Raw genomic sequence first — 16,382 nt, 5'->3', positions numbered from 1 at the left:
TTTTCAAAAAAAGTTTTCAGTCATCACCAATTTGTCAAGATTCCATTTCTGGGTGAAAAGTCCCTTCTTAAAAGTTTGGTAAACACACCACGTGTCAGAGTAAAAAATTAAAATGAGTGCATGTACTTTTTAAGAAGCACTGAATTGCACATGATCATAGTACTTCACTTTATAATTCATTTATTTATTATCATTTATTTAATGTCTAGTAAGTGCTGGCAGATTGTTAGATCATGGGGATTCAGAGATATCAAGATTCTCTGGAAGATAAGATTGAGAAAAAATGCAGCTTAATTAGAAAGAATAATGGTGCTGATCATTCAAATATTTAATAGGTATTCATTGAGAGTCTACTATGGGTCAGGTCTTGAGAGCTTGTTTGGATGAGTCAGCAGGAGAAATCCACTGATACACCCTTGACTGGAGTGCCCTCTGGGATCATCCCATTTGACAGAGGGGATGGAAGAAGTAATGAGAGAGGAAGAGGATATCCTCATGGTCAATCAGATCAGCCAAGTCAACCCTGGCCTCCCCTCTGGCCATGTGCCAGGCGTAGTGCTGGTCCTGGGAAGGCCAACATGGGTAAGACACAGACCTTCCCTGAAGCAATTCACAGTCCAGTGGGGAAGAGAGACATAAACAAGGAGTTAGATCTAGTGAGGTATCTACTATTGAAGAGGTGTGGACTTTGATGGCATAAAGGAAGGGATGGCTAACTCTGTCTGGTCCTTCACAGAGAATTCATAAGGCAGGCGATTCTTGAGTTAGATCTAGATAGATGGGGGAGGGGTTCATTCTAGTTTGAGGAAACAGCATAGGTACATGTCCTGAGAAGAGAACCAGTACGATAGTCACAGAATGGTAAGAAGTCCAGTGTGACTAGACTGTAGGTAGCTGGTTGGAAGGTTGGAGCTGCAGAGACAAATGGACACCTGTCAAGAAGGTTATGCAAAAAAAAAGTGCATTTTATCTAAGACCCTAGCTTCTCAAACTAGAGGGCCTGAGGGTTTCTGAAAGCCACAGGATAAACATGTACCTTCCTGCAGGATCAATTTTGCTTGACAATTTGAGGGAAATGTTATTTTACTTTCAAAACAAAAACTGATCCTATATAATAAAGAGGTAATATGCAAATTGACCATCACTGCCTCACACAAGATGGCCGCCCCCATGTCATCACAAGATGCCCAGCAGGGGAGGGCAGTTGTGGGCGATCAGGCCAGCAGGGAGGGCAGTTGGGGGTGACCAAGCCAGCAGGGGAGGGCAGTTGGGGCTGACCAGGCCAGCAGGGAGGGCAGTTGGGGGCAACCAGGCCAGCATGGAGGGCAGTTGGGGGCGACCAGGCCAGCAGGGGAGGACAGTTAGGTGTTGATCAGGCAGGTAGGTGAGTGGTTGGGAGCCAACAGTACCGGATTGTGAGAGGGATGTCTGACTGCTGGTTTAAACTGGCAGTCGGTCATCCCCCAAGGGGTCCCAGATTGGAGAGGGTGCAGGCTGACCTGAGGGACACACCCCCTCCAGTGCATGAATTTCGTGCACTGGGCCTCTAGTCTATTATAAAACAGAATGCAAAATTGCAAAAATGGAGTTAAAAATTGTGACTTAAAAAGAAATTTCATGTTGTAAGTGAGGACTTCTGGATCCTGCTCTTCTGACCCTCCCAACCTCCTGGGAGCTTCTTCACTCTTCTTACATTAGAAGTACTTAAGTGGAGGAGTTTGAGAGGTTCTGTTAAAGGGATAATATGCTCAGCTTTGCACAAACCATTGTGGCAGCAGTAGAGGGTGATCTGAGAAAGTGGGAGACTGGATACGAGATAAAAAATCTGGGCCTTTGAAATTATCTTGGCAAGAGATGGTGATGGACTTAGGCAGTGAGAGTGAGGGTAAAAGGAAGGGATGGATTTGGGAGGAATTGGGAGAAAATAAAGAGATGATTGAGGGTGTGGCACCTCGTTTTGGGGTGGCTGGTGGATGATTGTGCCAATACTTGGGAAATGGAAAAGTTTGACATGGCAGCAGAAGGGAGATGACAAATTCAGTTGGGGACCTGCAGACTTGAGGCTCTAAGGAGCAGGTGAGCCTGTCCGACAGGCAGCGTGTTCAGTGATACAGAGCACAGGAAAGGACTCCGGCCTGGAGGTATAGGCATGAGGAGCACCAGTGGCCGGTGGAATCAAACCCACAGGAGTGGCTAGGATTGCTCAGGGGTGTGTGAGGCCATGAGGAAGAGAAGATGCTGGACCACCAAGGATAGATTGTGGACCAGTCTGGCCGAGAAAATAGGTGCTATGTCTTTTGGGATAATTAGAAAGCTCTGGCAGGAGCCCTCTCTAGAGAAAAGATTATCATCTCAGAGATATAAGCAGTGAAGAGAGGCAGATATGGAGGCTGAGAATTTTGCTTCAAGTCTATCTGTGGAAAATGCCTGAAAGAAGTAATAGAGGTAGAGCCAGCACATGTTTGAGGGGTGCTTCTTTCAGAAAATGTTCTATCATTCACCTCAGCCGGAGGGCTGCATGAAATTCTCCTGTTTGAGATTCCTTCCTTATAGCTAAAATATGCTATTTCAGGCACCTTCCAGTAAAATAGCAACACATCTGACTGAGGCAACACACTTGGCCATTCATACCACAAGCTAAGTTAACAGACCACTAGTCTGTCTGCACTGGGGGTCCTGGGTCCTGGTTAGCAGAAAGAGAGGGAGTCTGGCATTGTAAAAGGATAGACCAGAAGCAAGACTTCTGCTATTTTGTAATTGTGTCAAGAATTGACCATGACGAGAAACTCCTAAGTGATCATAAGGATGTCACTGATGACGAGGGCCCAATAAAACAGGGACGGCTCCTGTGCCTCAGCCTGCGTCCTGGGAGTGAGAGGAAAGGGCAGGAAAATATGAGGGAGAGACAGAGGACAGGGAAGAGAAAGAAGAATGAGGAGGGTATAAAACTTTCCTTGAGCAGAAAGAAAATGTGCAAGAGAGAAGATGGAGAGGCTAGAAGGGCTGCTGGAGGAGTCTGTAGCCTCAGAGGAGGCTGACCTGGACTGAAGCAGAAAAAGAAAGCCTTGACTCTCCTTGCTTTCACCTCCCCCGCCCACTACTGTCAGAGTCTAAGTCAGTGATGGCGAACCTTTTGAGCTCGGCGTGTCAGCATTTTGAAAAACCCTAACTTAACTCTGGTGCCATGTCACATATAGAAATTTTTTGATATTTGCAACCATAGTAAAACAAAGAGTTATATTTTTGATATTTATTTTATATATTTAAATGCCATTTAACAAAGAAAAATCAACCAAAAAAATGAGTTCGCGTGTCACCTCTGACACGCGTGTCATAGGTTCGCCATCACTGGTCTAAGTAATCACCCAGTCAGGACCCCTATATGAAGCTTTTGTGCAAACGGAAAAAGATGCCCTCTCTGGGCAATGCACCTGGAGTAAGTGCTTCACGATGAAATGGCACAGAAAAGTGGGTATCAATCAGTCCTTAACCCTTGGCGGGGCGCCTTTGTGTAATATGCAAACTGTGCAATCTTACATGACAGCCCTGCCCATAATCTCATCATCCTAATATGACCACTGTTGCGATTTGGAGAGATCAGATCTTAAATTGGCAAGAATCTTAGTTGACATTGAAGATTCCAAATATCGTTATCTTAATTATTCTTATACTGTTGGGAGGCTGCTGGAGAAAATATTGCCCCAAATAGTTCTGTGTTGCTTTTGCCATCTATGGGGAAACTAGATGAGCTGCTCATAATCTGGTCCCAATAGGAAGATAAAACCAAAGAATCCACATGTAAATGCCCATGAAGCTGACATGAAGAAGTTGGTTAGGACCACAAACCTCAAGAAATTCAGAGAGGCCCACTGAATTGGCAAAAAATTTAATCAACACCAAGCCACCTGATATGAGTACAGCACTTTTACTTTCTCAGAGCTTTCTGTGCCTAATGTGTTATGAGTCTCCAGCAGCCCCTTGTGGACCTCAAGTCAGGGCAGGTGGCACCATCTCCATTGGACAATTTAATAAATGGAGGAATAAAAAGCTTTGGCTGTACAGGTACCGAGACCATGTGGAACCCCGGGTCTCTACTATCTTCAGCTTTGTGCTGCTTCTTTTATTTTTTTATTTTTTTTTATTTTTAATTTTTTTTGTGCTGCTTCTTTTAAATTCCAATTTCTTCTCAAGGCAAATAACTTAGTTCCTCCTGGATACTGAATAGGAGGGCTCTCTTGGGGATTTGCCCAGGGTGAGAAGCCATCATATTAAAATAAATGAAGCCTGAATTGTGAATTAATTGTCCACTGATGTTTTTGTCTGGCAGCTCAGACTTCAGCTTCACCTTCACAGCTCCTTTTGATTTACTCAACGCCTCCTTCAGACACGTTCTTTTTAAGCTGAATCAGGAGAAACACAAAAGAGATTTCTCTGTTCTGAAAACCAAGTAGGATTTTCATATTCTCCTATTCAAAACTGGATAGCATATGGAATTGTAAATATGAAGTACTGTTTTCACAAAGAACGGAAGCTGGGTCTGAGTTTCCTTGGAGCAAAGAGATAAGTTAATTATTGCATCAAACTTCAAAACAGGAGACATAAAAAGAAACTAACTGTTGGATGTTTTTTTAATGAATTCTGCTTCTGAACCCAGGGAGAGCACATACTCTGAGAAGCACGTTCCTATTGAACCTGACTTCCAGGATTTTCCTGTCTGAAGGACTTGAAAGCCCAGGTTTTGCGAAGAGAGTGAGGAAAATGGGGGTCAGGGAAGAGCCTCTGAAGAAGCAGCCAAAAGCTTGGCACAGAATTAAAAATTTGCAAGAACGTTTCTCACAAAGACGTTCTGCTGTTTTAAAGCCATTTCCACCAATATTTTCAGAAAGTAGGATAGGAGAGTGGAAAGCCCAAAAAACTGTATCAATTTTCTCCAAATGCTCTTGATCAGAAAGTGTGTTTGAATTATAGTCTCTCTATTGTAAATTGTCTGTGAACAGTAACTGACTCTTGACTAAGTTGACAGTAAGTAGAATTTCAGCATGTGTAAATTCCCTTCCACACACGCTTTTCTCAATTACAACTCATGTTGGGGGAAATTAGAACAAGCCAGCCTTAGGGGTAGGCTGGGAAATGGAGGGGAAGTGGGGGCAGAGCAGAAGTAGTGTTTGCCCAAGACAGCGTCAGAGGGACCAAGGAAGAGGAAGAAAGAAAACCTGGGTTTGACCTAGAAATGCACTGTAGCTTGGAGAAGTTGAAGGAAGTGGGATGGGCCTGTGTCCAAGGAGTTGTTAACAGATACACTGGGTTGAAGTTATGGTGGAAGGAACTAAAGCCTTAACCTTGGGTATTAGGGAGAGAATTTATTAACTATCTAAATCATGGTGACTGTATGTCTCTGGTACCACCACTCTCTGACATGGAAGAGATTCATTTGCCTGGGCAGAGTGGGCTCTAGGTGCACCCTGTGGTTCCTGAGGCTGACGACACCCGTGCTCACCACAGCATCGCGAAGCTTGAGCGTGGCCAGACAGAGGCTCTCGCAATGTCAAATCCTCTATAGTCAGCTGCAGAGGCACTGCTGCCCCTAATGGACAGCGTCACATGGAGCTTTTTGAGGGGTTAATGGATGAGGTTGGGGAGTATGTGTGCTTTTCCAGGGATGCCTGGTACCACGGGCTACCTGACTGAGTACATTTGTCTTCATACTGATGGGCTCCTTCCATCCATTTGCCTCTGATGTGCCCTTTTAGTGGCATCTACCTAGCGGAAGGGGGACAACTCTAATGCACGGGCATTCAGCAAATTACAGTTTCAACATCACTTAGAAAGATTTGATAAGCTAAAGTGAAGCTCAAAATTCATTCACATTGTTATACGAATTTCAACATGGCATTTGTCAATGAAATAAAAAGAAAAGCCATTAAGCCCTTTACATATAATTTAAACTATTAAAAAGTTTGAATGGTTATGAAATAATTGTTTCAGGAATTCTTTATTACCTATATTGCACTTTATTTTTTTCTTTTTGCTGGTAGTGACTGTCAAGAATTTGAAGAGACTGTCATAAAAGTCTTGATGATGAATTTCATGTTGCCATTTCCATCATAAAACCTGACAAAAAGCTCAAACTTCCCATTGAAATATTGGGAAATATTTTACTTGAACGTTTTACATAAATCTGATACTTTGTATTTTGCTCATAACTATTCTTTTTTAAAGCCAAGCCTCATAAAGGCATCCCCAAATACCCTCCAGTTTACACCATTATTTTTCCCTATGTGCCATGACATGAAAGGTTGGAAAACAGTGGGATAGAGAACTAGATTAAAAAAAAGAAAAGAAGAAGAACTGGTTGCCACCTTATAACAACATACATCATACACAGAAGCCTCTACTGAACATCAGGAAAGGGAGGCACTGAAAAATGTTTAGCCAGCGAAGGATGGGAAATAACCTGTTTTTACTAGATTAAGATGTGTGACAGCCGTTAACATTACCTTCTTTCAGTATGCTGTCTTCATTGTTTTACACAGTGAACATACAAATATTTACTAATGCTTTTTATAGTTGATTTTGCAAAGTCTATTTTCTCTCCTGTGGTTGGGAGAAGGGTCACTAAATATTTTTTTCATATCTATGGCTCATTTACTCACATGTCTCTTTACTTGAAATTGAGAGCCGAATTTGGACAGGATGGTAAAAATAATTTGCTATTAAGGTTTCAGAGAGCTCTGGGTCTTGTTTATTGCAGAGGAAAACTAAAGCAAGACCAGTGACTCCTGACCTTGGAAAGACATCGTTTTCCTCCACCTGTCTATACACTGCTTGCTGATAATTTAACGAGGGGGTTTGCAGCTGGACCCCTTTGCTGCCTTAGTTGGCCCTCCCTACGCCCTCAGAAACATGGAGGGAAGAGGACAAAAAGAAGGCAAAGGCGTGGTTGAGAGAGAGGAAAGTTGGGCAGGTCTTTTACTGGGCACTCCACGAACTTCTCTCTCGAAGAATTCCACCCCATCTGAGTAGAATTTCAGCGTGTGCAAATGACCCCGATATGATGTGCTTTGAAAAAATTCAATTACCACTTGCACAACTTTCCTATGGGCAGCAGCCGGTTGCATCAACGTTTGAAGTATTTAGGCTCTTTTATTCCAGATATCAGAACCTTAATAAATCTTTAATTATATTTCAGATAGAAATAATATACTTTTACCTTTTAGCATGACAAATTTCAGCACAAAAATGGGGAGCAGTAATTTGTGGTGAAAATTGAGGGTGAGGGAGATCTTCTTAAAGGCTGACGCTTACCCCACACCAGGGATCTTAAAATCTCTGAAACTCTCCTGGCTCCCCAGACAGACCCACTGTAGCCCCAGGTGGCCCCTTTGCTTGCTCTCTCACCCACCCTCATACCCACTTGTGAGATGGCAGTAGATAATTAAAATCATACTGTGCACTTTATGGCAGCCTTTGACATTACGCAAAGCTCCTAATCAGTCTGTTTCAAGGTTTGAGAAAGAAATGGAGGAGGAGTTTTATCAGAGTCGAGCACTGCAGGGTAATCTTTCCACAAGGCTGGTTTATTTTAAAACGTGAAATCAAGTCTCTAAATTAGAAACTCACCCTGAGAGAGGCAGGTTGAAAAGCACAGGAACCAATCTGAAAGAACTCGCAGTGGCCCAAGCTGAAACAATGTGAACAACCAAATAAATAACAATAATAATGGGTTATTACCCATAAGACAAATATCTATGAATCCATACTGATATAAATACGGAACTACATATGTAAATGAGGAGATGAGACAGCACTGCCTTACAGACAAATTCCAATAATAAACGTGGAAGGAGGAAAAGCACAAACTGAGCAATCATTGCTGTGGGCAGGTCCACTGTTGGATGCTAAGATTAAAAGCGGGCAGAAATTTGAGGATAAACAAGATATCTGCAGAGTCAAAACGTATCTTCTTCAATATGTTTATTACCAAGGGAAAAGTTCACAGTGGAGAAAGCTGGCAGGTACTGCCTGAACCGAGTGATCAAGTAAAAAGGTGTTATCAACATCATAAGCCCCTCAATATGATTTGCTAAGAAGGACCCAAAATGCATGACCTCAATCTAAGTATGAGAAGGCATCAGAAGAACCCAAACTGAGGGACAATCTACAAAATAACTGGCCAATACTCTTTAAAGGCATCAGTCATGACAGACAAGGAAAGGGGAGGCGCTGTCACAGATGGGAGGAAACTAAGGAGGCATAACAGCTAAATGCAAAGTGGGATTCTTGGATGGGATCCCAGAGCAGGAAAAGAACATTAGTGGAAAAACTGGTGAAATCCAAATAAAATCTGTACTTTAGTTAATAATATTGTACCAAAGTTAATTTCTTGGTTTTGATCATTGTACTATGGTTTTGCAAGACGTTGACACTAGGGGGAGCTGAGTGAAGGGTATATGGTAACTCTCCGTTCTATTTTTGCTACTTTTCTGCAAGCCTAAAATTATTTCAAAATAAAGTTAAGCCCTAGCCGGTTGGGGCTATGCGGGGTTGTGGGCTCTATCCCCAGTGGGGGGTGTGCAGGAGGCAACTGATTGATATTTCTCTCTCCCTCTTCCTCCTTCTCTCTCTAAAAGTCAATTAAAAATATAAAATAAATAGTTAATAAAAATCCCCCTTTTATCTGATTTCTGCATCCCCTAGGTATTGAGTTTCTTTTTTTTCTTTTTCTTTTTTTATTGTGTAAAGTATTACACATAGTAGTACATATGTCTCCTTTTTTTCCCCATTGACCTTCCCCTGGCAGTATTGAGTTTATTTCTATTCATTATTGATCTGTCTATTTGCAAAATTCTATTGTTTTTGTCTCTTGGACATTCTTGCCCTCTTCCTCCTGTAAAAAAAAATAAATAAATAAAAATGGAGCCACTTTAAAATGGATTCTGAGTTGCCATTCTGTAGGGCCTGCTTTGCATGTCTTGTGCCTCAAAACTTTGGAATGTAAAACAGGGCAAAATAACCTTTGAACTGGGCCTAAAGCAGCATTGTATTCCACACCACTGTTTGCAAAGATAACAAGAAAGTCGATATTATGATTACTGGACTGATAACTATGAGACTGAAAATTTAAAGCATTCTTAATTTCAAAACACTGCTTCAAAGTTCTATATTTTGCATTTCTTCTTCCTTAAGTCTCTTGGATAAACATCTTGAGCATCACCAAGAGATAGCAGTTATAACTATTGTCTTTAGTCCCTGGAGTTTTGGCTTCACTCAAATTGGAGGAATTCCCTGATAGGTTCATTTGTCATGTCACTTCACATTTTTATGCAAAGAAAGCTGGTTATAGAGTTCTTGTTAATGCATGTTCTTTCTCTTAGGACACAGGTACTGAAAAATCACCACCACCACAAATAACAACATCATGAAATCACAGCACAAATGAAAATGCTAAGTTTTTAACTTTACTCTTGACCCAACACATCCAAGTGTTTATTGTTTGACCTTCCTATACTGAGAAGGTAAAGAGAATATGTTTTACTTAGTCCCATTGTATAATCATTCTATTAATAAAAATATCAAAGAAGGCCTAGATGATTAATTAATTCAACTCAAAGAGACAGATATTAATGGGGCTTAGAAGAAATTTAATTTCCTGATCCAGGAATTAAACATACTGAAGTCATCTGCTTGGACGCTCTATTATCCCCTGTGTGACATTTAACTACATTACTGAGTTTACTATTGCTTTCCAGAAGCAACCGACAGTAATATCCATTAGAGGAAAAATGCAGAGCAGTGTGTCCGAGACATTTTGGGTAAACACAGGAATGCTCACCAAGAGTATGTACATTCTCCCCTCACAGGTAGGTAGAGCCATGTGACCACTCCTGGCCAATGAGGTGTAAGTGAAACTGACTTGTCACATCTGAGCTGGTGTGAATTTTCTTTGCCTTCCACAGGGACTATTACAGAGTGATGTTCCAGATGATGGTGCCTCTATGAGCCTGGGTCCCTGACTATGTGTAGCAGGGCTCCCCATCTGCAATGGACATGTGGCATAAGTGAAAAATTAACTTTGTTCCATTGAACCTCTGAGATTGTGGGATTGGTCACTGTAGTCTTGTCTACCCAGACTTGACCAACACAGACACTGTGAAATATAAACAAACAAACAAACAAACAAACAAACAAACAAAAACAACCCCAGGACATGGGTTCCCTTGCTATGTTTGCTTCAGAGTAATGAGTATTTGGAAGATCAAAATCAGACCTCTGGGAGGGCATGCAAATTAAAGCAAGCACATGTTTCATTTTACAAACATTTTGGCCAGAGGTTGCTGATACCTAAAGAATAGCTCCTTATTCAAAAATGTTAAAACCACTAAAAAAAAATACTATATGTCCTTTTTTGATCATTTCTAACATTTCTCAGTACTGGCAGTCTCCATTACAAGCTTAGAGGTTGCTAGAGTGTTTTGTTAGCTAGAGCCTGCAGGAAAAATCGACCTGTTTGGTGCTTGATGCCAACCATACTTTGCTACCTTAGGAAATCCAGAAGGACAAGTACTTCACACACATCTTCTTAGAAGCTCCCACTTAAGTATTCAGGCTCTCCGGATCACGAGAGACCCCTGTGAGCTGGGATGAGGCGTTCTCTCCAGCTTTGTTCTGGGGGAAAGTTCCTTCAGTGCTTCCCATATACAAGCCACAGAAATTAATATACACAATTTAAACAGTCCCCGCCCTAACCGGTTTGGCTCAGTGGATAGAGCGCTGGCCCATGAAGGGTCCCAGGTTAGATTCCGGTCAAGGGCATATACCTTGGTTGCTGGCACATCCCCAGTAGGGGGTGTGCAGGAGGCAGCTGATCGATGTTTCTCTCTCATCGATGTTTCTAACTCTCTATCCCTCTTCCTTCCTCTCTATAAAAAATCAATAAAAATATTTAAAAAAATCAAATAAATAGTTCCTGACCTTAGTCTGCTTATAATCTGCCATAAAACAAGAGTAAAATAACAATAAAACAAGTAAATAAGTGCAGTGCAGAGAAATGCCTGAGTATACCCCCCCCCAAAAAAAATCTGTGGGAATTCCTACTTGAAAAATTACTTCAGGATGGGGGAAAGTAGAATTTAACCTATGTTGTACACGATGCCACCCTTTGACACATGAGGGTGGGCATAAAGGCATGTGGAATGGTGTGTACAAAAGCATGGTATGGTCATGAGATATGACTGGAATAAGGCAAGAATGGGGGAGAAAAGCTCAGAAAGATTGGTTGAAAGCAGATTATGTAAAGCATTGGATTTTAGACTAAGTATACAACTTTAGTTTCTAGATAATGGAGAGTCATGATTTTTTTTTTTTTTAAATATGGAGCGTGTCATAAACTGGATGGCATTTTAGTGGCACTAGTCTACAGCCAGCTGCAAGATTCTTTGGAGAGGTTGGGACCTGGAAGTGAAGATGCTTTCATGGTAGACCAGGAGTCATATGTGGAGAGGGGAGGCAGGTAAAGAGGCTGTGATTAGAAAAGGGGCTGCAAATCCGGAGAGATGCCGGCTTACTGGTAGTGACAAGAGTCAACATTTATTGCTTCCTACAGTGTGCCAGGCATTAGAAGCCTTATATATAGTAACTTGTTTAATTCACACAACAACCTATGAGAGAGGTGTTGTTATTTCAAAGACTGAAAATCACAAATGAGGTTAAGTAACACGTCTTACAGCTAGATTTGGGGTGCTTTCCAGTGACGGCCATGGGATGGCAATGAAGGTCAGCAGAATCAAGATTGTCTGATTAGTCCCTTCACTGGATGCAGAGGGGATACTGAGCTAACTGGGGTGAGAACTCCCTTTGGGAAGCCAGGGTGTGGTCTTCCTTCATCCTCAGATCATAGTGCTGCTCTGTGGGACCTGAGGAAGGGTCAGCCAGGTAGCTCATGACCAAGACACCTTCCCTTAGGCTGAGTTCTTAACTAGGACATCCTGAAATCTCAGTGAACCGTGCATACAGAAAATTGTTGGAAGCTACCCACTGTCTTCACTATCAGAGAAGTGTAAACAAGGAGCCAGGAACGCTGGTGAACCTTGAGCCCTGGCAAGGGCCAGAGCTATGCACCGATTGTTTAGTCGAGACAATGGTAGCTCAAGCAATTTCCTGACCAAATAATCTCAGAGTAAATCTTTGCTAATATTTACTGACCTTTAAGATAGTCTGTTTGTTACCGGAATTGCCTGCCTGACTAAGGGCTAGATGTGTATCCAAAATTGAATAAAATGTTGGCAAGGCCTGGGCACCAGTGGAAGTCCTTCCCCTTGCATTGGGCTTCCCGTCTGGCCCCCAATATTTCCAAATTATTATTTCTTGTCTTGTCTCTGTCATTTGCGCGCGGCCCTTCTCCAGATCCCGAACCCTGAACCACGCGGGATGTGGCTCGCACAGAAAACGAACAGCATGCACTTTGGCGCAGAGATGCATCTGAGCCAGGCACTGCCCTTTCCTGGCTGTGTACACTCGCATAGGTTAATTAACCCTGCCCAGGCTTCATTTCCATACTTGCAAAGTGGAGATAATAATAATCCCTTCCTCACAGGATTGCTGTGAGTAGTCAAGGGCGCGAGGAGGCAAATTGCTCAGCACCTGCCATGTAATGAAGTCTCATTATTTTAACTGTCAGCAATTTTTTAATGACTTAGCACCACCAGCTATTTTGTTATTACCTAACTATATCTTGTTAGACATGTATTAGGTAAACCAGCACAATAAAAAGATACTGAAAACTGGAAAAATGTTAGCATAGTTACAAAAGAAAATGCTAGAGCCAGTCAAGACACACCGGATTTCCATCTTCTCTTTGTCAAAGGACCCTTCAGTGCATGCTCTAGAGATAATGAAAAGCTCATTCTTCTTCCCCCCTCTGCTCTGCAGCCCTTCCTTTCAGGAGTTTGACAAGGGGAAAGTGCAAGTTGCCTTATCTAAAACAGTGCAATACGTGGCTGTCTGAGTGGCATTTTGTATTTGATTTTCCCAAGGGGAGAGTTCTGGAGCCAGACAGACCGTCTGGACCTCAAGGGCAGCCCCTGGCCTTCTTTGTAGAAACGTGTTTAACACATAAGATTCCTACATCCACACCGTGTACACATGCAGAAGACAGCTGCAGAAGAAGCAAGCGCCTTTGTGCAACTGAAAAAACAACAACAAACCACCAACAAACCTTTGGGCAATGACCTCAATTCTGTCATTATTGTAAGCGGCCAATTACACCCCCAGCTAAAGGAGATTGCACAATATTGATCTCTGAAACTGCTTCAGCAACCTCTTTCCTCGCTGGCTGGTTTTGCTGCTGGTTTTTTTTTTTTTTTTTTTTCCCAGTAGCAGAGATTTTTTTCTTTTTCTTTTTAAAGATGACCACTTCCTTTATTTCCACGTTTGTGCTTCTTTGTACATCACTACAAGAGAAAATATTTTAAATGTTTTGTGCGTGTGTCTGAAAACCAGTCAGTGGCCGCCTGCTTTTATTTACTTGCTTTTTGTAGTTCCAGATATTTTGTGGACTTTGAGCACCACCCAGTGGCCATGTGTAGTCAAAAACTTAAAAAAAAAAAAGAATTTGGAGATGGGAGAAAACAACGGAAGCAATTGATGATTTTCTTTCAAATGAATTAGAGAAACGGGTGCTTCCAAAGCAGGATCAGGTCATTACAAGAACCATGACATAATCCGGACCTTTTCTTTCTTCTTGCTTTTGTTCCTTTGGTTATTTTGTGCCATTTTATTACATTGTTGCTGCCATGTGTTAAATAAAATTAAAACAAAACAAAACCAAGTTTTTGTGATGGTTTGTAATTCCTATTCCCTGGGGCTATTATTGAAATAGACATTTTAGCAGTTTGAAGATTGGATTGAGCCCTAGCTGGTTTGGCTCAATGGATAGAGCTTCAGCCTGTGGACTGAAGGGTCCCAGGTTCGATTTCAGTTAAGGGCACATGCTGGGATGGCAGGCTTGATCCCCGAGTAGGGGGTGTGCAGGAGGCAGCCGATCAATGATTCTCTCTCATCATTGATGTTTCTTTTCTTTTTTAAAAAAAATAAATTTTATTGATTTTTTACAGAGAGGAAGGGAGAGGGATAGAGAGTTGGAAACATCGATGAGAGAGAAACATCCATCAGCTGCCTCCTGCACACTCCCCACTGGGAATGCGCCTGCAACCAAGGCACATGCCCTTGACCGGAATCGAACCTGGGACCCTTCAGTCCGCAGGCCGACGCTCTATCCACTGAGCCAAACCGGTCAGGGCTCATCAGTAATGTTTCTATCTCTCTCTCCCTCTCCCTTCCTCTCTGAAATCAATAAAAATATATTTTTTAAAAAAGAAAATTGGATTGATATCAGTGTGATCCAAGTCTGTATGTTATAACCATCACTTTGTGAAGATCTCTGAGAAGGGTAATGGGATTCTAATGAGGAGAGAGCTACCTGCTCGTGTATTGCAGCTGGGGCCTGCCACATCAGTTTTTCTCTGATGCCTATCTTGTCAGGTAACCTAAATTTGCATCTGTTAGGCCTCTCACAAACTGTTAGCACATATTAACTTCAAAGCCACATGGTTCTTTTTAGACTTGGTGCTTAGTCCAGTGTCAAGTGCAAATGTCAGAAAGATCAAGCACAGGCCCTTCTTTTTACTCATCAAATTTCACCTTGTTGGTTTTGGTTCCATTGACGTTGGGGACCACTGAAATGTTTTATCATCTGGTCCAGTTTTATGTCATTGGAAATTTCATGCATGTGTCAAGCTATTGATAAACATGTTGAATAGGACAGAGGTAATAAGTGTGGTGGCAGTACAGTAGATTCTGTTCAGGACCCTTACTCAACATTTTAGGGAGTGATTTCAGGAGTTCAGCTGGCTATCGTGAAATTATAAAAGTAATCACAACTACACCGTTGGATCATCTTTTACCTCTAGGCCTTGGTTAGGCCCCTTGACATGTATTATTTTGAAGGTTCATGGCATTTATGCAAAACAGGGATTAATTTCCTCATTTTTAAAGATATCAAACAGAAGAATGGAGGTATCTATAATAATAAAAGCATAATATGCTAATTAGACCAGATGTCCTTCCAGATGACCTTCCGGACGAAGCCAGGGCTGTGAGGGAAGCCCGGGTCTTGGGTGCCTGCCGGTGGGAGGGAAGGAAGGCCTACTCTTGCATGAATTTCGTGCATCAGGGCTCTAGTTAAGTGATATGTGCCAGATCATACCCAACTTGGATGTGAAGACACACCTGGCTGACTTCAAGGTTGCACTCTTTTCACTGTTCCAAATTGCCTCATTGACTCATCTTTTGAGGGCATGAGTCTCTAAAAGGTAATTCATTTTCAAAAGAAGCAGAGAAATAGGATTACAAGCCCACAACAGCTCAGTTCAAAACAATTAGTATTGTTAGTGTAATTAATTCATTATGAAAGGAAGTTGGAACTGCATATTCATAATTGTTCCTGGGAATATGACAAAGTCACATTGTGATGGGAATGTCAGTCTAGCTTTTGTCAACATAATAAATGGAACAAGTACCAACCATTCATCATTGAGTTAAATGTTTTCAACTTTATTTACAGACCAAGACTGGCCATGACAGTGCATCCTTGCCCCTCTCTTGACTCTAATGGGGATGCTGTTAACTTTCTGCTCTTACTTGTGCTGCCTAATGCATGTTTCTGTTTGCTAGCTTTCATCAGGGTGAAGAAGTTTCTTCCTATATCCGGCTTGCTGAAAAGATTTTTTAAAAAAGCAAATGTCTTTTACGTGTCTAATGAAATGGTCATCTTAAACATTTTCATTGTAAAATACATCATGTATAGGGAAGAAGTCTATAAAACGTATGAGTACAGCCAAAGAACAATATTAAAATGAACCCCCACACCTGAACCCATTTGTCAGGTAAAGAAATAGTGCTACCAGTCCCTTAGAAGACCTCTAAGATTCTCCTCTCTTCTCCCAGAGGTAATTATTATCCTTATGCTTGTGTTAATGGTTTGATTGTCTTTAAGTTTTCACCATCCATGTACATATCATTAAACTTGATACACGGAAACACTGTATTTCATTATTCTTCTGTGACTTCCTTTTTTTGGTCCCAACAATATTTGAGTTTCATCCATGTCGATGCACCGTAGCTGTAGCCCATTCACTGCTGAAAAGCTTTTCACTGTATGCCCGTGCCACTGAGTATTCATTAATGCTCCTGCTGATGGGCACCTGTGCTGTTTCTAGTTTGGGGTTACTATAAACACTGCGCTACAAATATCCTTTTATGTATGTCTTAGAACACATACCCCATTTCTTCCCTGTGGCCGCCATGGAGGGGCTCAGCTCATAATC

Source organism: Myotis brandtii, unplaced genomic scaffold, assembly GCF_000412655.1.
Source record: "Myotis brandtii unplaced genomic scaffold, ASM41265v1 scaffold1160, whole genome shotgun sequence".
Classification (NCBI taxonomy): domain Eukaryota; kingdom Metazoa; phylum Chordata; class Mammalia; order Chiroptera; family Vespertilionidae; genus Myotis; species Myotis brandtii.
Note: the sequence above shows the minus strand (reverse complement) of the source record.